The sequence below is a fragment of the Petaurus breviceps genome, unplaced genomic scaffold, assembly GCF_028583685.1.
Source record: "Petaurus breviceps papuanus isolate PSGF00001 unplaced genomic scaffold, PetGlider_PUasm1.0 98, whole genome shotgun sequence".
Taxonomy (NCBI): domain Eukaryota; kingdom Metazoa; phylum Chordata; class Mammalia; order Diprotodontia; family Petauridae; genus Petaurus; species Petaurus breviceps.
Window position 1 is genome coordinate 9,380,636 of NW_027187460.1, and position 22,230 is coordinate 9,402,865.

The window sequence follows — 22,230 nt, forward strand, 5'->3', positions numbered from 1 at the left end:
AATATAATATTCTTTTCATGTCCTTCTCCACTACAAAACCCTCAGATAGTTCCCTGTTGCCTACTGGATAGCCTGAATTCCTTAGTCTGGTATTTCACAGCCTTTGGTAACAAAAGCTCTCCTACCTTTTCACCCTTATCTTCCACCCTTCTCTTAATATAATTGATGATTCTGCCAGCCTTTGTTTCCTGGGCTCATCCCACCCTTTCCTGCTCACATTATTCCCCATACCCCAAATGTCTTCCTCCCTCCCTCCTCCTTCCTCTCCCACCCACTTCTGTTAAAATCATATTCACCCTCAGCAAAATACTCTCAATACACCCTCAAATACCACATTGTCCATAGCCTGGGTTCTTTTCCTTTCCCTGATATTCTGCATTCACATCAGCCAGACCTGGATATGCTTTTCCCTCTTGTTCCTTTTCTTTCCTTTCTGTCTCCCTCTCTCTCACCCTGTCCCTATCGCTCTTCCTGTCCCTCTCCTTTTCTCTTTCCATCTATCTTGCTCTCTCTAGTTCTCCTAGAACATTTGATTCGAGTCTTTCCTTTCTTCCTATATTCCAAATGATGTCACTCTTTTTGTAGTCTTCCTTGTGTGACACTTTGTATACTGCTTAGGGGCAAAAACTGCTTTATTCATGCCCTGATTCCCATTGGGCTAATCACATGGCTTTGTATACAGTAGTATTTGTTACAGTAGTCAGTCAGTCAGTAAACATTTATTAAATACGTATTATGTGCCAAACACTTTACTAAGCAATGGAGATGTAAATAAGTAAAATAAAAACAGTGGGAACATGGGAGATATAGAGCTGGAAAGGACCTCAGATACCATCAAATTTAACCTCCTCATTATTTTTTTAACTGAGGAAACTGTTAGAAACCAGGGAGGTTGAATTTCCTAACCAGAGTTGCATAGAAGAGTCAGAGACACAGCCAGGGCTATTTCCACACTGCTGTATTGTTGCTTCCCCTATATACCATGATGGTTAATTTTTCAAGTGAGATTTATTAATTCTGCAAGCATATAATCAGAATGCACAATATCTGCAATAAGGTACATGGTGCTTAGAATGGTACATAGTTTAACAGTTTATCAGATAGTTGGGAAGAGAGGGCGTGCACAGAAATGAGAATAATTGAGTAATGATCTAAGGAACTGTTTATATAAGGATCAAGAAAAATAGAATAAGTTTTCTATTACTAATATTAGTAGCTTAGGGGAAGTTATGTGGCACAGTGACAGGCACTGGAGTCAGGAGGACCTGACTTCAATTCCAGACAATTGACACTTACTAGCTGTGTGACTTTGGGCAAGTCACTTAACCCTTATTGCCTTGCCTTCCCCCCTCCAAAAACAAAAAAAAATAAGAACGGTCAAAAAAATAAAAAAAAAATATTAGTAGCTTGTATTGAAATGAGCCTTTGAGGTTTACTAAGCCCTTAAAGTATATTCTTCTCTTGATCATCACAAAATTCTGTCAGATAATTAGTGCATATTATTATTCCTATTTTACGTTTGACAAAACTCAAACTCAGAGGAGTTAAGGGACTAGACTGGAAGAAAAGAGATAAGTATCACCTATCCAGGTTTTTGGTGAATCATTTGACAAAATTTTCTATTTTATTTTGTAGAAAAGACATAAAGATGATAGGTGCAACAGTAAAAGGAGCCAGAACTCGTTCAGTTTTGGTACACAAAGAGTAGTTAGTAATGTCTTGATGTCAGCTTATAAGGGGTGTGCAGGGAAAATGAGCACCTCAGGTGGGAGGGCTTGCCAAGCCCTTTTCAGGGCTGCTCCTGCAGCTTTGGCATTTAATCTGTCACTGAACTCTTACCTGTGGCTCCAGGAAGCAGTAGCTCTGACAAGAGCCACACCTAGGCAAAACCAGTTCAGCAGATTGGCTAAAGCAGGTGGAGAGTAACCAAAGGCCCTCAGACGCACATAAAGACTTTTCCCTGGTGAAATGGGCAGATGAGAACAATTTGTTCCAGCAGCCATGAAGGCAGCTGAAACAGGCATTGTGGAGAGCTTAGAGCTTGGCCAGATATCAATAACACCAAGGTCATCTGCTAGATCCTTGGTCATGTCCAATCACCCTGAGTTTATTCTTGTGATTGGATGACTCTAGAAGAGAGTGACATGGATGGCTTTGGGCAACTCTGCCTCACTTAAATCCAATTAACTTCCAAGTCAAAACACCACTCCACAATACCATTGCTCCTCTACAAAAATGAAGAACAAAGGACAATAAGAATGTCACTGTTGGAGTGGACCAGGGATCTATACTTGGCATCACACTATTGTACATTTCTATAACTTGAATAGAGACAAAGATGGTGTGCTTCTGACATAGGTGAGTTAACATGAAGCAAGGAGGGGTGGGTGAGTTCTGAGAATTTCACTAATATCTAAACGCGTCAGAACATTGGGTCAAACTAATCAGATGAAATTTAAATATTACAATGGTCCTCTCATCTCATCAATTTGGGAGTTCCCACCAATGTTGTAGGTGGTAAAACAAATCAAGTCTGTCTGTAACTCACCAAAGAGGGGGTTCACTCAACATGGAAATATAATGGATGAAATTTAATAGAGAAATATGTAAATCCTTCCACTTGAATGTAAAAAAAAAATCACCTTCACAAAGACAAGCTAGAAGAACTGTGCCTAGCACAGGATCTGAGTTCCAATTTAATCACTACCTGTGTGATCTTGGGCAAATTAATTCAAGCTCTCTGAATCTTAGCTTCCTTATGTCTAAAAAGAGGGAGTTAGGCTACTTGGCGTCTATGATCTTTTGCTACTCTAAATATATGATCTTGTGATTCTAGTCTGACTTGTTCTAAGCAGAAACCTCCTTTGAATCATACCTAGTCTCTTCTTGAAGAGCTTGATGGGGGAAATAGTACCTCGTGCTGGAGACCAATCTATTTATATGAAATTTCCTTCTTCCTAATTCCTACCCAATGCTCCAGGAACTCAGTGATCCGATGTGTTCTCCACAGAACAAGCCTAATCCCCCTTTCACCTGACAGTTCTTGAAATACACAAAGAAAGCTACCATTCTTTTACACTGTCTGTTCTTTCAGTCAAACATCCCATTTTCTTCAGCTGATTCTCTCAGGACAAAGCTTCCAATAGTACCTTTACTTGTCAATATCCTTTCACAAATGTGATACTTTGAACTGAACATAATACTTCAGAGAGATTCTTTCCAGAGCAGCACACAGTAGGGCTGTTACCTCCTTAGTCCTGGATATTCTGCCTTTCTGAACATAATCTAACATCACATTAGCATTTTTGGTTGAGAGATTCATCAGAAGTTATATATGTTCTCTCTCTACTCCCCTTCCCCCCACCCCCTACTCCCAAGAGTAGCATCTGTCTAGATTTACCAACTCATATACCAGACCCAATTTCTTAGGTTATTCCTGTGTGAGAGAAAATTAAGGATCTGAATTCATTTAGAAGCAAAGAGTTTTGTTGCACCATCAGGTTCATATTTAGCATGTAATTTATTTTTTTCCAGGCAGGAATGAATTATATTTGCTTCTAAAATATGAAGAGAAACAGTTATGATTCATGCACCAATGATTCATGGAGGACGCAAGGGCTAAAACACAGTTAAACTAATAATACATTATCCTTAGGGGTATAATTTGTCCAAGATGAGAATCTGCTCTCAAAGGTAGGTGTTTAAAATCCTCAAGTACACCTGGAGGAGAGTGGAAGCATGATAGAACAGAAAGAGTATGGAACTTGGGTTCCGAATTCCCATATCCAGCACTAACAATACGACCTTGGGCAAGTCACTTAATTTCTCAGTCTTACTTTATTCAGCTATAATCTGGAGAAAAGAAGAATAATACAATCCAACTCCCTCATTTTTCACATTTGAGTCTGGTTTCCCCTTGGTAATTTGATTTATATAAAGCACCTCCCAGGGTTATTGTGGGGGATGTGTCTTGTAAAGTCTGAAGCACTAGTGAACTGTGAGCTATTATTGCCAACAGGAGAATGCGTTTTGTTTGAAAATACATGTGCCTTACAAGGTTTTTTCTTTTTTTTCAGTGAAGTGCATTAGGAGAAAGACAACATCACACAATCAGCTAGCATTTATTGAGTGCCTACTGTGTGCCTGACAATATATTATGCTAGGGCTACAAAGAAAGGCAGAAAACAATAGCTGTTCTCTAAAAGCTCCCAGTTTAATGGAGGTCCAGATGCAAGCAATGATGTATGAGTAAGATATATACATTATATATAGATAAACAAGATATACAAATTAGGGATAATATCAGAGAGAGGACACTGATATTAAGGAAATAAATGCTTTTCAGTTGGAAATATAATAATAATAATATACTTCAAAAGAATTTGAACAGGAAGAATGATGAAAACAAGCATCCGGTAACTTCCTCATGTTAGCACTTAGACACTTTTGTTAAATTGAACCCAGTATTCAACCTTAATTGGCCTTGGCCAGAATATGACTTAATCATAGTACCTGAGAGAATGTCTATTATAGTGAAAATAGCAATTCTATTGGGAGTTAGGAGACCTGGGTTTTAATTCTAGTTCTGCCACTCTATAATGATACGATAGGAATGAGGGCTGGACCTGTGATTCTATTTAGTATAGAGAACTCCTAGGTGGGGAAGCTCCGTCCACCAATGCATTTCACTGCCTTTGAATTCAGGGGTTCTTAACCATTTTTCTGTCATAGGTCTCTTTGGCAGTTTGGTGAAGTCAATGGAATCCTCCTCAGGAAAAAAAATGTGTGTGTGCTTATATATACATACACATAATGCACACGCATATATACATGCATACATGTGTATATATGTATATACATGCACACACATGCATGCATATGCAAGTGTATACATGCACACATTTATATATACATGCATATGTGTATGTATGTATACACACACATATATACATATACACATATGCATACACGTGTGTGTGATTGCAAAGGAAACAAAGGACCCCTCTACTAGTAGAGTTGAGCAGATGTCAAACATGTGTCCATTATCAGGCCTAACACTCTCAAGTGCCCCAACTAGATTAAAATGTAATTGGGAAATATTTAACAAAACAAATAAAAAATACAATAATACATAGATAGCATTACATTTTAAAGTTAAATCAGTATGGGCCTGCTAGGATCCTTATGTACAACTCAATGGCCCTGTTTCTATTTGAGTTTGACATTAATGACCTAGAGTGCTGAGAAGATGTGACTTGTCCAAGGTCACACAGGTAGTATGTTTCAGAGGCAATATTTGAATCCAAATCTTCCTGGCTTTAAAGTTAGCTTTCTGTCTACTACACTATAATACCTCTAAACACAATATTCCATAATCTGAGAAACATTGATTAAGTCCACATACTATAGATGCTGTGAAAAATTCAGGCCTTCAATAAGACTTGATTTTTTTGTCCTCAAGAAGCTTTGTCTTAGTAGGAAAATAAGATACTGACACAGGTTTCTATAATATATCAAGTATATTAGACTTATAAAACAGTAGGAGAACATGAAGTGTCCTATCCTCTGTGGAGGTAAGGGAAGGCTTCTTGGAGGAGGTGGTATTTGAAGTGAGCCATAAATGCTTCTGGAGAACTTATAAGAAGGTTATTATTGTAGTGTAGGTAGGTGAGATGAAGGACTTACCTGTACTAGACTGATAGTAGTGGTTTTGATGTTGTGTAGATGGAATCTATATGTCCTGTTAACTGGATGTGAAACAAGGGAGGAAAAGGATAATACTGGAAGCATCCTCACAGGGTCATTGTAAAGGAAGCCTTGAGCAATCCTGAAGGTGCTAAGGAAGCGCCAGTGGTTGGTATTGGTCCCTGACAACTCATCTTAATATTGGATTTGTGTGTTGGCTCATAGTAAACACATAGTCATTAACAGTAAAGCTGCTCTCGCTACCATCATATAAATTTGCTATTAAGAAATGAGAGGAATAATTTCTGAAACCTAATTACTAATCCAGAGGTGCCAGGGGGATTAGTCAGCTAATTTGTTTTTCTACTAAGAAATTGGTGTTTTTTTTTTTCAAATGCCAAAGAGGAAGGAGGGAAGAAGGGAGGAAGGGAAAGAGGTGATTTTTGAAGGTGGGAGAAATTTTTTTCTGTTGTGAAAACATCTAACTTATGATTATTGATGAAAAGAAGCCTGACTTCAGTTCCTATCCCCAACACATACTAGCAAGTCACTATCTGCTCAGTGTCCCAGGCCAGTCTCTAAGAGTTACAAGATGCTGCAATATAAGAGGGAATTTCCTCACTGGGATTTGTATTTGTCTAACTCATTCCAGCCCCCACAATCAAGGATAGCACAACCACAGCAGTAATAAAAATGAGTAAATAAAAGTAATAATAGAATAGGAATAGGAACTACACCTGTAATTTCCTTGGTACCAGTAACTTTTGATGCAGAAACGCCCTGTACCGATAATGCGGGCACTTGAGCACTGAATGGCTTAGCAACTTTCCCAGAACCACACAGGGAGAAGTTGAATCGAAATCTTCCTGTTTTAGGGACTGACATTTTTTTTTTTTGCTGCATCATGCTTATCATTATCATCATCATCATCACCACCATCATCTTACCATTTTCATTTACTTTTAAATTATTGTAATTTTCCCACTGACCTAGAACTTTTTTTGTTTAATAAATGGGCATTCCAATTATCCCTTCCCCATTGTGACTTTCCCCGTAGTGGTTTTGATATATTGTGGGTCAAAATAAGAAATTAAGGAAATTTGGGGGGAGTTTTGTAGAAGTTTCAGATGTCACCCCAAACCAGCAAGATGACACAGAGCTGATGAACAAATACTTAACCCAAATTTTACAATAAGGTAACGTAAAACCCTGTAATATAGAAAAATAAAACATTCAGGCTTCTCTGGTATGAAAGGAGAGACAAAATCTTTTATGCAGATTTTCCAGATTGTAGGGGTGCCACTCCCCTTAGTCCCACAAAGAGGGAGGGGTAACTGTATTGTAGCCCTTTTTACTCAATGACTTCCATGTATTTTTATTTTTTTATTTAAACATTTTTTTTTAATTTTGCTTTTTTTTTTTTTTAATTTTGGAGGGCAATTGGGGTTAAGTGACTTGCCCAAGGTTACACGACTAGTTTTTTTTTTCCTTAAGTGTCTGAGGCTGGATTTGAACTCAGGTCGTCCTGACTCCAGGGCCGTTGCTCTATTCACAGCACCATCTAGCTGCCCCCTTCCATGTACTTTAGATGTCACAGTACAATTAATCTAATTATAGTGAGATCATTTTGGGTCAATAATTTTCAGTTTCCATAGTGCTTTCCCATTCTTTATCTCATTAGATTTTCCTAACTATCCTGAAAGGTGGGCAGCTATGTCACTTATATACCCTGTGACCACAGGCCTATCACTCCACTGCTCTAACCTCAAAAAGATCATCTGTCAAATGGGAATAGTAGATCCTGACCTCCTGAACAAGGTTGTTGTAAATATCAAATGGGACAATGCATAAGAAAATCCTCTGAAAACAAAAACCTTCAGTACAAATCTAATGACTAGAGAGAAATCTAATGAAACTTTTGGAAGTCTCCAAAAAATGCATTAAGGTAAAGTGGATTATAATTACAGAACGTGAGATTAGGATCAACCTTCAATAAACATTTATTAAGCCCAAGGGATATGATACATGATACACTGCTCAATGCTGAGGATTCAAAGATGGTGTAGGTGAAGCCTGGTGCTGTAATGGATAGAATTCTGGACATGAAATCAAGAAGTTTTCAATTTACATTCTACCTCTAACACTTACTAGCTATGAGATTCAATTGACTTTATATTCTAGGCCTCAGTTTCTTCAATTGTAAAATGGGGACTTTAGCACTTGTTATTGCCTATCTTACAGGGTCCTCATGAGAATCAAATGAGATAATGTTTGAAAAGCATTTTGTAAAGCTTAAATTACTATATAAATGTCAGTTATTATTATGCTAATAAACAGAATAGCTCATGTTTGCCTAATGTCTGCATATAGCTTTGTACTCTGGCCTCACAAACAAGACTGCTATATTGGTAATCCGAGGGGTATTTACCTAGACTTGCTGAAGGTCACAGAACTAGCATTTGTCAGAGTCAGGATTCAATCCAAGTCTTTTGATTCCCAAGACTGTTGCTATTTCCACGACATCTCATTGTATTTACCACAAATTCGATACCATCCACTGAAGAAACCCAAGGACACACAGTAAAAAAGGTCTGCAGTCCATAAAGTTAACTCAGTCTTGTCTTCTGACACAGATATGGGAAAGGCCTTTGTATTTTTTTTTTTGTTGTTGTTCAATGCCCAAAGCTTAGGGCCAATAGTTCCTAGTCATCCACACAGAGAGGGAAAAAGTGGATGAAAAATTTATATCATTCTATTTAAACTGTGTAGTCTGATCAACAAACCATTGGATAGTTCTATTAGCACCTAGACCTTGGTAGGATGCTTCAGATAGATAGTGACAAAGCCCACTTTGCAGCGACCATCCTCCACATATTGAAAGCATTCACTCCTCACTTAAATCTTTTAGTTTCCATGTTTTCCTTCAACACTTAACCCAAGTGCTTAAGCCTTCTATGAGATTTTCCTTGATCCCCTCTGCCTCACAGAAGTTATGCTTTCTCCTCCTAATCACCTTATATCTGTTTTGTATTTAGTAATATAATAATAGCTAATAAGAGCTAACATTTATATAGCACTTAAACACTGCTAAGTGCTTTACAATTATTATATCATTTGGTTTATGTATCTGTTGTTGCCCCCAATAAAATTTATTCCATTTTTTAATTTCTGGCACCTAGTACATTACCTAGTATGTAGCAGATGCCTATTAAATGCTTGTTGATTAATTTATTACAATGCAGTTTGATGGGCAACCCATTGCATTGGTCTTTGAATATATGGATATTGTAAAGCCCTACAGGTAGACAGTGAGTTAGGTCCAGAATCAGGTAAGACATTTGTTATCACTAAAATACACTTTTTAAATGATTTTTTTTGATATCCTCTGTTTTAATGTCACCTACATTTCTTATTGTACCCCTACTATTATCCTCTCCTAAGAGAGCCATCTCTTATGATAGTAAAAAAAGAGGAAGAAAAAACAGTATATTGAAAGAAGTCTGCCATTAAAAGCAGCTTCCCACATCCATAGTTCCTTACCTCTACAAAGATGTAGAGAGAGAGGCTTCTCAACATCTGTTTTGGGGACCACACTTGGTCATTTTAGTATCATTGCATTCAGTTTCCATACCTTTGTGGTGTTCTTCATTTGGGTTACTATAGTCATGTATATATTTTTCCTGATTCCATTTGCTTCACTTTGTATCAGTTAATATCTCTTCCATACTTTTCTGTATTCATCATCTTCCTAATTTATTACAGCATAGTAATGTCCCTTTAAGATCATGTACCATGGAGTGGCTAGGTGGCGCAGTAAATAGAGCACCAGCCCTGGAGTCAGGAGGACCTGAGTTCAAATCTGGCCTCAGACACTTAACACTTACTAGCCGTGTGATTGGGCAAGTCATAACCCCAATTGCCCTCCAAAAAGCAAAAAAAAAAAGTTCATGTACCACTTTAAAAAAATAATTCCCTAATTTATGGGCATTTATTTAATTTCAGGTTGTTTTCTACTACAAAAAAGTGCTACTATATATACTGTGATGTATATGGTACACTTATTTTCGTCTTTGACTGAAAAATATTGGAATCTCTGAGTCATAGTTAGAGACATTTTAGTAATTGTCTTTGAATTATTACAAATCTATTCACCCTTCCACCAATAACGCATTAGTCTTTCCATAACCTCTCTAACATTAACAATTCCCTTTTTTTTTGTTATCTTGCAATTTTGTTCTATGTAAGGTGAAACCTTAGGGTTGTTTTGACTTACATTTCTTTTATCCTTGGAGTCCTGGAGCATAATTTCATCAATTTGTTAATACTTTCCAAATCTTTTGAGAACATTTGTTTATATCCTTTGGCCATTTAGATGTTTGACAACTGATAATTTGATAGTTTGACTCTTTAGGATAAGACCACCTTATATTGTTTTGTTTATTTTTAATTCCAGCATGTTTCTGATTATTCCATTTAGATCCAAATTATGAGCCATCATAATCTTAGGAGAATTCATTCAACAATTCATACTAATTAAGTCTCTACAAGTAAAGTGCTGTATAATGCCTTTAATAAGTATCAGATTCTCAGGATGCAAAGATGAAAATAAATCCCTGCATTCAAGGCATGGGAAATGGCCACTTCAAAGTGGAACTTGTTTGCTGTCTACCTCTTATATGAGGAGGGAAACAGCATGTACACAGAGTTTTGCGATGTGAAATATCTAAAGTAAATACAACATGATTTTTTTGGGTGGACATTAACAATTAGTAAGAAAGGGCTTTTTGATTCTAAGAAGCATTGACAAAGAGGGAGTATGGTCTAGGCACAGGGAAATAGATTTTACATAGAAACAGAGGAGAAGAATCATAATTGTAGGTGACTCAAAGGACAATGAAAAGATAAAGGAAAGGTGTAACTCATAACTGGTCCACAAGAAGTGACTGAAAAGGGGTCTGTTTCAGTGCAATTGTGTCACTAGTTGTTTTCTGAACTCTACGTGCCATCCTTATACTCTGTGTCAGAATCTGACCCCTATAATTATGATATATTCCCTCTTCATCTTTACCTGTTAAAATCCTTTAAGAATCCATTTAACTACCTACCATCCCTTGTGTGAAGCCCACATCCTCCACTTAATGCCTTCTTCTTCCGCAAATCAATTAGTATATACTTATTTGACTACATATTATATTGCCTCATAGAATGTAAGCTACCTGAAGGTAGGGACAATTTGAGTATTTACTATTCCTAGTGTTGATCATGATGACTTGCAAACACTATTGAAGGCTCTTTAATATATGTATTTGTTGTATGCATGTTCGAATAATAATAATAACAATGATGCCTAATAATAGCTATAATTTATATAGGTTTGCAGCTATGTAGATGAGTAGATTAAAAAAAATCTGGTATCAGAAAGACTAAAGTTCAAATTTGACCTTAGATATTTACTAACTGTGTGACTCTAGGCAAATCAGTTAACCCCTGCCTGCATTAAACTGAAGAAGGAAATGGCAAACCACTCCAGTATCCTTGTCAAGAAACCCTCATGGATATTTGGTCCATGAGGTCATGAAGAGTCAGAAATGACTAAACAACATAAAAGGTTTATGAAACACTTTACAAATATCTCATTTTATTTTCATAGCAATTCTGGGAAGTGGGTGCTTTATTATCTCTATTTTATAGTTGAGGAGATTGAGGTACAGGAGAGTGACTTGCCCAGGGTTACAAAGCTGAAGCAGGATTTGAACTCAGGTATTCTTGATTCCAGGTGCATTGTTCCAAGAAGTAGCTGAAATGGATGGTCAGTCATGTAGTGAGTATAAGGAATAATAGGTGAACAGTCCAAATATTATACTGAGAAATGTCCCTGAAATATCAAGAGAAAATTATTCAAATATATCGAATTGTTTCTCTTTCAAGGACTCATTAATTGCCATGGAAAGCAGTTGGATATGGGCATGAGGAAGGCATGGATGGTTAGTAACTTATCCTACCTAGTGAAGGAAACTCTCACACTGATAAAACCACAGAGGTATTAAAGTGTGAGCCATAGGCTAAATAAACTCAATAGCATTTTATTTTTTTCTTTCAGATAAAAGTGTAACTTAATAAATGGCAGGTATATGGAACAAATAAAGCCATAAATGACCCTCTGATGCCCTGAGGTCTTACCGTTCCATTTGGAACTTTTGGCTAGGCCAATTGGAGTGGTTCTATCTTCACAATGACCTTTCCAGTTGTGCCTTCACGTAGCTGGAGATGAACTACAATGATGTTGCAGGCCAAGGAGGTCACAGAAGCTAAGCTTCATAATCCTGGCCCCTGGACTCCTTTTGGGTTGGTGATCTTACCAGTAAGGGGATTTGCTTATGATTTCTTTTTTTTTTTAAGAAATTGGGGTCAAGTAACTTGCTCAAGGTTACACAGCCAGGTGTTTCTGGGTGGGTGCTAAGTGTCTGAGCCCGGGATTCAATCTCCAGGTCATCCATCGACACTGGAGCCGGTGCTCTTACTCGCTGTGCTTACCTGGCTGCCCCTGTGATTTCTAACTAAGCCATTTTCAATTTTGAGGTATTTTGGTTGTTTTTGTAGTTGTTGAGCTTGTGTTTTTGTCAGTGATATTAATTAGGACTGTTCTAATTGCATATAATTATAAACTTAGACCTGGAAGGGACATCAGTAGGCATAGTCCTCTGCCCATGGCCCTGCAATGCCCCAGAATGGCAATCTAACCCCACTTGGAAACATCCAGCTATATGGAACATATTACTTCCAAAGGCAGCTAATTCTACTTTTGGATAGATCCGTTAGAAAGTTGTGTTGTTTTTTTCCCCCTCAGTCAGTAAACTCTAATTAAGTGTCTACATGCTAGGCACTATGCTAAGCCCTGGGGATACAAATAAGAGGAAAGATAGCCCTTGTCCTCAAGGAGCTTACAATTAAATGGGGGAAGACAGCAGACAGACAGACAGACACACACACACCCAAATGAAAATGGATTGAGGAGAGAGGGGAGAAGATACTCAGCAGGGCATGGTAGAGTCCAGTATAAGGAGTATAACTGATAAGAAATAAAGTGTAAGCTAGCATTTGAAGCCTCTTTAAATGGAGGCTTTGGGAGGGGTTTTTTATCCCGCTCTCTAGCCCTCCAATCAGAAGGGCAGAGCTAGGGTTCTGAAAAGAGGTGTGTATCAGAGCCAATATAATCTCTCAGGATCACGAGTTTCCCTGTCGAGATTTCCTGGGAACATGGTGATAGTGGAAGGTAGTCCAAGGACAGCTGGTAGGAAATGAATAAATATTGTAGCTAAATACACCAGTCTGAATTCTACTCCTTAACTCTGCTCTCTGAAACCACATGGAACAAGTCTAAACCTCTACCTCATGACAGCCTTCAGATGGTGGAAGACAATGGTTATGACCCTCTTTTTAATATGTGTTTTTTTAAATTTTTTTTATTTCAACCTGTCCTTTAAAATCAAAATCATATGCTATGGACATAGTATTTAATTCCTATATCTTTTGTGTGTGTGTGTTTATATTTTAAGTTACTGATTGCAGTCTTTTCCTCTTTACTATGCTTCAAGATCTATGAAGGCAGGGATGTTACCTTAGTTAAAAATTATATCTACCCCTTGCTGTTAGAGGTAGGACATGACTCAGTATACCATTATGGACTTACTAAATGCTCATTTCATAAATTAATGAGTGTAGGAATGAATGCATGTAAGAAAGCATAGTGAATTTCTGTTATAGCCCTCTATAATTTCATAAATGGTGCATTTGCCAAAGTGTTGGAAAGGTTAGGCCTTTGTTGGCAGGTAGATGAATAGTTATTGTTGCATGGACTTTTAAAGATACTTGGTGGAAAAGCAAGAGCAGCTCTTAGGGTGAGTTATTGTTATATCTGACAGCTTGGCTTCAGGGAGTGATGAAAGTGGCTTTGTGTGATCTCCTCTTTGGTAAGACAAGGATCAAGGGGGCTTACTCATGCCTTATCTTTTGTATTCTTTCTTTGGGCATGTCATGAGGGACAGGATTATACAGGGGACTTGGAATCAGAAGAAGCTTTGTTTAACAACTTCGATAGCCACACCTTTTATTGAAAGGCTAGGAATTAGTATCCTGTCACTGTTCACCTATGGACTTGGTGGGGGTGCATCACCCACTATAGCTTCCGTCAACTCATCTCCTCCCATTTTTTTTTGCAGTTTTCCTCTGTTACCTTCCCTTTTTCTGATTCTTTAAATTCCTTTTAAATCATTAGTTCCTTAGATCTTTTAAAAATATTTGTGTCTTTGTGATCCTTCTTTGCTCTTTTGTTTAAACCATAGGACAATCTTTCTTTTAAAAAAGGAGAAAAAAAGAAAAAAACATGAAAATTGGCCTCATCACTTAGTTTTTTTTCTGGATAATTATACTTATTTAAAAATATTTCTTGTGCTTCTTTTGTTTGGAGAATCTGCAAATCCAATACTCCATTTGCTTCTGATTATCATTATTTATAATTATTATTCTGGTGATACCAAAAGTACCTCTTCATCAAAAATCCATTTTTTTAGTTTATTACTATCCTCAGGCTTTAGGGCAGAGATTGTCTTGCTTGCTTGCATTTGTATTCCTAATAGTTAACACAGTGACTGGTATATAATAAATGTTTGGGGAATATTCTTTCCTACCTTCCCAACGCTAATTCCTCAGATAGTATAGCAGGTAGAGTGCTGGACCTGGAATCAGGAAAACCTAAATTCATATTTGGCCTCAGAGACTTATTATTTGTGTTATCATGGGCAAGTTACTTAACCTGTCTGCATCAGGGTTCTCTTCTGTAATATGGGGATAATAATACCATCTATCTCCTAGGGGTGATATGAAGAAAAAAGGGGATAATATTTGTAAACTCTTTTTCTAACTTTAAGGTGCTATATAAATGCTTTTATTATGATGATTAATTATTATTTCCTTTTGTCCTTCCATCTTTCCTGTTAGGTTAGGATTCAGATTGGACTCCTTTGCTTTTGTAATAATAGGATTTTTTCTATTCACTTCTAAAATTCCTTAGGAATGTAAAACTAAGCCAAGGTTATTCGAACTGACTTTCTTTATATTTGAAAGTCCTTTTGGGAAAAAAAAAAGGTTGTTGTTATTGAAATTGTTTAATTTAATGACTATATACCACGGAGTTGGAAAAGCTGTTTTTTTTTTTTTTCCTATTTTCCTTTATTTATTTATTTTTTGGAAGTTATCTGTGCATTTTTTCATAGATCAATGCTTTACTACCTAGCTTCACTTTTTTTCTATTATTTCCTACAATATAATAATGAAGTTTCTTTTTCATTTGTTATATTCTTCTGGGAGACCCGTTAATTTAGCTTTTTGCAACCCATGTTGAAGGTCAGTTGTTTTAGATTATGTTTATTCCATTTTGTTGTTGTTCTGGTCTGTTGTGTCTGACTCTTCCCAACCCCTTTTGGTGCTTTCTTGGCAAAGATACTGGAGAGGTTTGCTGCTTCCTTCTCCAGCTCATTTTACAGATGAAGAATTGAGGCAAACTGAGTTAAATGACTTACCCAGGGTCTCACACCTGGGACATGTCTGAGGCTGGGTTTGAACTCATGAAAATGAGTCTTCTGGTTCTAAACCCAGTGCTCTATTCACTGAGCCACCTAGTTTACTTCATGTGTTATCACTGATTTTTGCTTCTCTTTTGCCATATTTTCCTGCACCAGTATTTTTGTGTTGTAGATATGTTATTCCCTCTCTCAACTGCTTAACATTCTTTAGAAAGACTCTTCATCATTTGTTCTTTCTTACCCCACCCCCAGTCTACTCTTTGTTTTATAATTCTGCACTGAGAACTATGACTTCTTTCTTTCATTCATTCCTAATTTTTTTCCTGTGCTACTGTGATCTCTGGAGAATCCACAGGATTCTTCCTTTCTTTGGAGTAAGGAAACTCATTGATTTTCCTTCCTGTTACATTTATTCAGAGTGCCCTGGTTTCTTTCTTTTTTTTTTTTTAAGCAATTGGGGTTAAGTAACTTGCTCAAGGTTACACGGCCAGTTATTTCTGGGTGTGGTGCTGAGTATCTGAGCCCAGATTTGATCCAGGTCATCCTGACACTGGAGCCAGTGCTCTTACTCGCTGAGCCACCTGGCCGCCCCTAAGCAATTGGGGTTAAGTAACTTGCTCAAGGTTACATGGTCAGGTGATTCTGGGTGGGTGCTAAGTGTCTGAGCCCCAGATTCGATCTCCAGGGTCTTCTCAACACTGGAGCCGGTGCTTTTACTCGCTGTGCTACCTCCCTGGTTTCTTTTTAAGGCATTATTTCTTTTTCTTTGGTTAAAATCGACTCTGTTCCTTTATATGCTTCTTTAGACTTCTTTTCTTGAATTTTTAGGTTTTTTTAAATTTTTCTTTTATATTCCTTTACACTTTTCCCTTTGAAGATTTCTTTTCTCATCAGCCTCTTCCTCTTTTACTGCTTCAGAGGAGTACAGTGCTGGAATGATGGGCAGTCACAGCCTCAGGGGGTTTAGCTGATTGGCTGGGTCCCTGCCCTGAGTAAGCTCTGTAGCCCAAGATGAGAATCCAGTCTATGGCTCACCACTTATGGCTTGTCTTTTGCCCTACTCCAAATTTTCTTACTTGCTCTTCCTTTCCTTTGAATGGTAAAGCAGAATCAGTGGTTTACACTGAGTTACTGCCATGGTGGATCAGGAAGGAATTCCGGTTTGCCAGTTAGAGAGCTCAAATTCAAATCTGACTTCTGATGCTTACTATTTGTATGACCTTGCACAAACCACTTCAACTCCAATTTCCTCATTTGTAAAATGAGGTTAGACTCCACTGGTCTGTGCAGAGCCTTCTATCCCCAGGCTTATGATCCTATTGTCTATGCTCATAAGGCTATGTGCATTCACAAAGGCAGGAATTTGGAGGTGATTGCTGGTATTAAGGACTTTGAATTAGGGCTTGAAGTACAATTCTTCGGTAATAATTCATGGGATATTCTGTTTTTTTAATCTGGAAGATTCAGCTTCAATTACTTCATATCTAGTTCATAATTCCTTTCTTTTGAAGTTTTGGTGTTTCTGGTCAGGGATCCCTGTACAAATATGCTTCTAATTAAACGTCTATATCTTTTCTAATCTCTTAATAATAGACCATGGTAAACCTAGTAGTTCAGGGATTGTGGAGTCTTGGAGATAGGAAAAAGTCAAGCAGTTACTAATGAAGGACATCTGAAGATAGTAGCATCAGAGAAAGAGGGAGATTTATTATGGTTTAGATAGCACATATCTTTGAACCCAATGTGCAGCATAAGCTATCTTAGTAGCCTGGAAAGTGTCACTGTGTGTCTGAGTTGTGCTTTAGGAATCAGGGGAGTTTAGGTGATAGATCCAGGGTTAGTAAGTCATCTTTGTCTTGGACTACTTCCAAGAGGTAGAAATGGTACTTCAGAAAACTGGTAAAGAGCCAGCAAGGCCTCAGGCTGAACCTTAGAACGTTTTATGTAATTTCCCTTTACCAGTCAAGAGAAAAAAAAGTTAGAGGGAGAGACGTCTCTCTGCTGGTGGTCTTTTGATGGATATAGCCCCCTTTCTCAGATCCCAGAGTGAACTTTTCAGCAGGTGTGCTGTGCATTTGGCAAAATTTTATTCTGAGACTAAAATTGAACTGCTTAAACTGAGTCTAAAACTAAAACTTTCACTGTGTTCAGCTGTCTGTAGATTCATACAGTGTAAGAGCTGAAAGGCTTCAGAAGTCAAGTTTAGCCTGTATGCTGATAGTGACATTCTTTGCACACCTCTCTTTCTCTACTTGACAGTTGGTCATCTGAGCCTTGGGCTGAATGTGATGGGGAGCTGATCACTTCCTAAGAAAGCCTATTCTAAATTTAGGTAGCACTGATTGTTATTTTTTCTTCTTCTTTACATCTGGCCTAAATCTGTCTCTGCAGCTCCTAGTTCTGCTCTCTATATCCAGACAGGAAGTCTGATCCCTAATGCCTCTTTTATATTAGAGTAATAACTAAGATACTTGGAGACAGCATTCAAACCCTCCCCTTCTTTTCTACCAGTAGCACCTTTTTTTTCCATGCTAAATATGTCCATTTCCTACAATGAATCTTCATATCTATCTTTCCATCTATTTATCCATCCATCATTCATCTATTCATCTTTCTCTTTTCTCTCTCTGTCTCTCCCTGTCTCTTTGTCTCTGCCTCTCGTGTTTTCATCACCTTGTTTGTTCTTCTCTAGATAGATTCTAGTATTTCCATATCTTTCCTAAAATGTATTACTTATAGTTGCAAATAATACTCTAAATGGCATTGATCAGGGCAGCGGACAGGGAAATTGCCACCTAATTTTATCTTGACACAATGATACAGTAAATGTAACCTAAGGATTGCTTATATAACTATCTACATCTCTAGCTCCATACATATATATCTATATCTATCTTCATACTTTTGATTTTATATTATCTACAATTCCCAGAATTTCCTTTTACCCCCTCACCTTTCCAGAGAGCCATCCCTTATAAAAAGAAGAGGAAAAAAAGTTTAGCAAGAAAAAATAGCACTGTAATTCTGACATTATATGCCATGTTCCGCAGACATTGTCCTGTATTTCTGTAAAAGAATAAAGGAAGTACCTTCTCACATCTCTTCTTTGGGGCCCAGTTTGGTCATTATAATTTTTTAGCATTCTATTTCAACCATTTTTTTCTTGTTCCACTTACATTGTTGTAATCATTGTGTGTGTATAGCTAGACACATACGTGTGTGTATACACACACACAGAGTTTCAGATGACCATTTGACAGGTAGAGAAAGTGAGGTATTTAAAGAATGTCATTATCAGCAAACAGGTTAAACTTGACCTCTGGATCCATGTGTAGGCATGAACATATGTAGGTATATATACATGTATAAGTATTTATATGTATACACACACACACACACACACACACATATATATATATATACTTTTCTTCACTTTGCATCAGTTTGTTTGTCTTCTCATGCTTCTCTATATTTGTCATATTCATCATTTCTTACAGCACAGTAATATTGATATTTAGTGACATTTACTCAATAGCATTGATATTTTGCCACAGCTGTTTAGCAAACTGCTTCAAAAATCCATGAGTATCTATTTAATTTTCAGTTCTTTGCTACCATAAAAAGAGCTTCTATAGATAATTCGATCTATATGGAGCCTTTATATTTTTTTATTGACTGCTGAGATTTATTTCTAGCATTAGAATCTTTTAATCAAAGTGTATGAATATTTCAGTTGCTTTCTTCACATTATTTTCCAGAATACTTGGACCAATTCATAGTTCTACTAGGAATACAATTAATGTACCCATCTTCTTATAACCCCTACAACAATGACTGTTCCCAGCTTTGTTCATCTTTGCCAATCTGCTCTGAGGTGAAAGAGTTCTCAGGGTTACTTTGATTTGCATTTTTAAGAAAGTTATTTGTAAATTAGAACATTTTTCTCATATGATATTTAATGTTTTACAGTTCTCCTTTTGAGTTATTTGTTCCTATCCTTTGATTACCTACCTATTGGGGAATTTGCTTATCTATTTTTGCAGTAGTGTTTTTTTTTCACGCTTCCCTCATTTTGAATTTTCAAAGCATTAAAACATCCAGATCTTTATTTATGAGTTGTAATCTAGTCATGCCTCCCCATCCTGTGTTTGTACAATTGATTTTTGAACCCAAGTGTAGGTCTTTAAACATACTCCTATTCCTTTCCTGTTTATCTATTCTTATCTGTTTATGTGAGCTGTGTGTTTTCCTGACTTTAGGGCTACTTCGTCATTCCCAGGACAGACTGTTCTGTTTCTCTGTGAGTACCCATGTAGATCAAGTCCTATACTCTGGCCTTTCAGTCTGTGTGGAAGAGGAAGGAAGCTGGTGTGTGGAATGGAGGTTTTTGAGCTTACTTCAGGCTAGGCAGAAAAGACAGTGGAGGTCTGAGAGTTGGTGTCAGGGACTTTTTCTCTGCCTTTGCCGTGTGAAATCCATATTGGGGGAAGGTTATGACTCCCTGACTTTGACTAACTCATCTTTTCCCTTGGCCCATCAATTGCTTTGATTCTTCAAAGGATCCATGACCTCATCAATTTCAACTATCTCTCTACAGTTGCAAATCCCAATCCATCCACCATCCATCCTTCATATCCTGTGTAATTCTTGAAATCTCTTGTTTTATGTTATAATATTTGTTTGTTTCTTCTTTCTTTCTCTCTCTTTCTTTCCCTTCGTTCTTTCCTTCCTTCCTTCCTTCCTTCCTTCCTTCCTTCCTTCCTTCCTTCCTTCCTTCCTTCCTTCCTTCCTTCCTTCCTTCTTTCCTTCCTTCCTTCCTTCCTTCCAAACATTAGTTAGAGGATTCTTTTTATAAAATTAACTGATACACACACCTATTTAAAAGCTATGGAAACTTACAGGCACTGCATAAGTCTAAGAGCAATCCAAGGAGATCTTTTTGACTTTAAAAATGCCTGGAAATAAGGAATTGGAATGTGCCTGAATCATTTCTTTCTGAATTTCATCTAGCCCTTCCTGAAATTTTTAATATTGTGCTAGGGATTGTCAGGTTTTTTTTTTTTTGAACTGTGCCAGTGACTTGTACAAGTTAGGTCTAAATATAGAAACAGCTGAAATGACTTATATTTTCATTAGAATCTCCCTTCCTCTTAAGGTACAGACAGACTCCAGGGGAAGGTTATCTAGCCTTGTCAACGAAGAAGGTGAAATTGCAACATAATATCCGTACAGAAAAGGGTTTTTTGCCATTCCTTATTGGGTTTCAGTGTCTCAAATCTCTTTCAGGATCTGAGGTTCTATAAATGAACCCAAGGAACGCATATGCTATAAATCTTAACTATGCCCTAAGTTGCTTGGGCTTTTAAAATTTGTTTTGTTTTGTCTAAGGAGCTAATATCCTAGTGCTGTTGAGGATGGTGTGGTGTAGTAAGTTTAGAAATGGTTATAGCATCAGAAGACTTGTGTTCACATCATAGCTCTGATCTTTGATTGATCTTGGACGATTCACTGACCCTGCCAGGGGTGTTCTGGTAAATGTGTAACAAGGGCTTTCTGCAGAAAAATGTAAATAGGACTGACCTCTCTATCTGGAATCAGAAGATGTGGGGTCTTTCCTCATCTGTAAGATAAGTTAATGAGAAGTGCCTGGCCTATTTCACAATGTTCTTGTGATTAAAAAGGCTTATTAAATGATTCGAATGTCATAGAATCATAAACTTTGGAATTAAAAGGAATCTTAAGGATTATCTAGTCCAGTATCCTCATCTCATAAACATATGGTAAACTGAGGAACAGGCAAGCAACTTGCCTAATATCACATAGTAAGGTCCTTTAGGTTTATTAGTCTTATTAACATTTTCTGTATCACTTAAATCTAGTCAGTCAACAAAACAACTAATCACCCCCTGATTTGTGGTATTTGACAGTTTCTCCTCATCCTCCCTGGGGCCTCAGTTTCTTGTAGTTGTAAAATGAGAACTTTGAAATAAAAGTTCTCAGATGCACCTTTTAGTGTTAAATTCTATGACCTCCATTATTACTTTGTTAAGATACATATACTCCCTGCCCCCATTCTCCTATCGGGCGACTAGACAGCCTAAACCTTTAGTTCATGCAAGAGAGAAGTTGGATTCCTTAAAAATAAACAGACAAAATCTTTTATAGCAATTAAGGTAACTAAATAAACCAAAATGAGCTTCTAACACAGGCTTGTCAAATTACAGAGCAAGAAAATAATCTCCAAAGACATCTCTACTCTATCAATTTGTGGGGACCTTTCAAGGCTGGGTGGCCTCTGTATTTGGCCTTTGTATTTGGAGTTGGAATCAGAAGGCTTGGGTTCTCCTCTGAAGCAAAGTTTTCTCATCTGTAAGATTGGCTAATGATAAATGTCTGACCTATTTCATAATGCTCTTGTGATAAAAATACTTATCAAGTAATTCTACTGTACATCACAGAATCATAGGATTTAGAATTAGAAGAGCCTTGGGGATCATCTAATCCAGCAGTCTTAGAATGTGGTAAACTGAGGCAAGGCAACTTGACCAGGATCATAGAGACAGTAAGTGGCAGAGCTGGTATTTGAATACAGCTTTTCTGATTCTATATCCAGTGATATTCTGACTGCAGCCAGCTATTGCTGAGTACAAATCCAGCATTCTTTCTTCTCTGCCACCTGGCATCTCTCCACCTAGCACAGCGCTGGGCACATAGTACATATTTGATGTTCAGTTTTGACTCTTCATGACCCCATTTGGGCTTTTCTTGGCAAAGATTCTGTAGTAGTTTGCCATTTCCTTTTCTAACTCATTTTGCAGATGAAGAAACTGAGGTAAACAGAGTTAGATGACTTGCCTATGTTCACCCAGCTAGTGAGTGTCTGAGACTGGATTTGAGCTCAGGAAGAGGATTCTTCTTGACTTAAGGCCCAGCACTCCGTCCACTGCATCACATTGCTGCCTGA

At 37.4% G+C, this 22,230-nt stretch overlaps 1 protein-coding gene across 1 annotated transcript in view; it reads left to right on the plus strand.

Annotated features, from left to right (window-relative positions):
• The first annotated feature begins 223 nt into the window (after positions 1–223).
• The window catches only part of FAM135B (family with sequence similarity 135 member B), a 438,393-nt gene continuing 416,386 nt past the window's right edge, over positions 224–22,230 (plus strand). The window contains exon 1 of the mRNA XM_069081364.1: positions 224–2,358. The gene's annotated coding sequence lies outside the window, so the exon portion shown is untranslated. The remainder of the gene's footprint in view (positions 2,359–22,230) is intronic.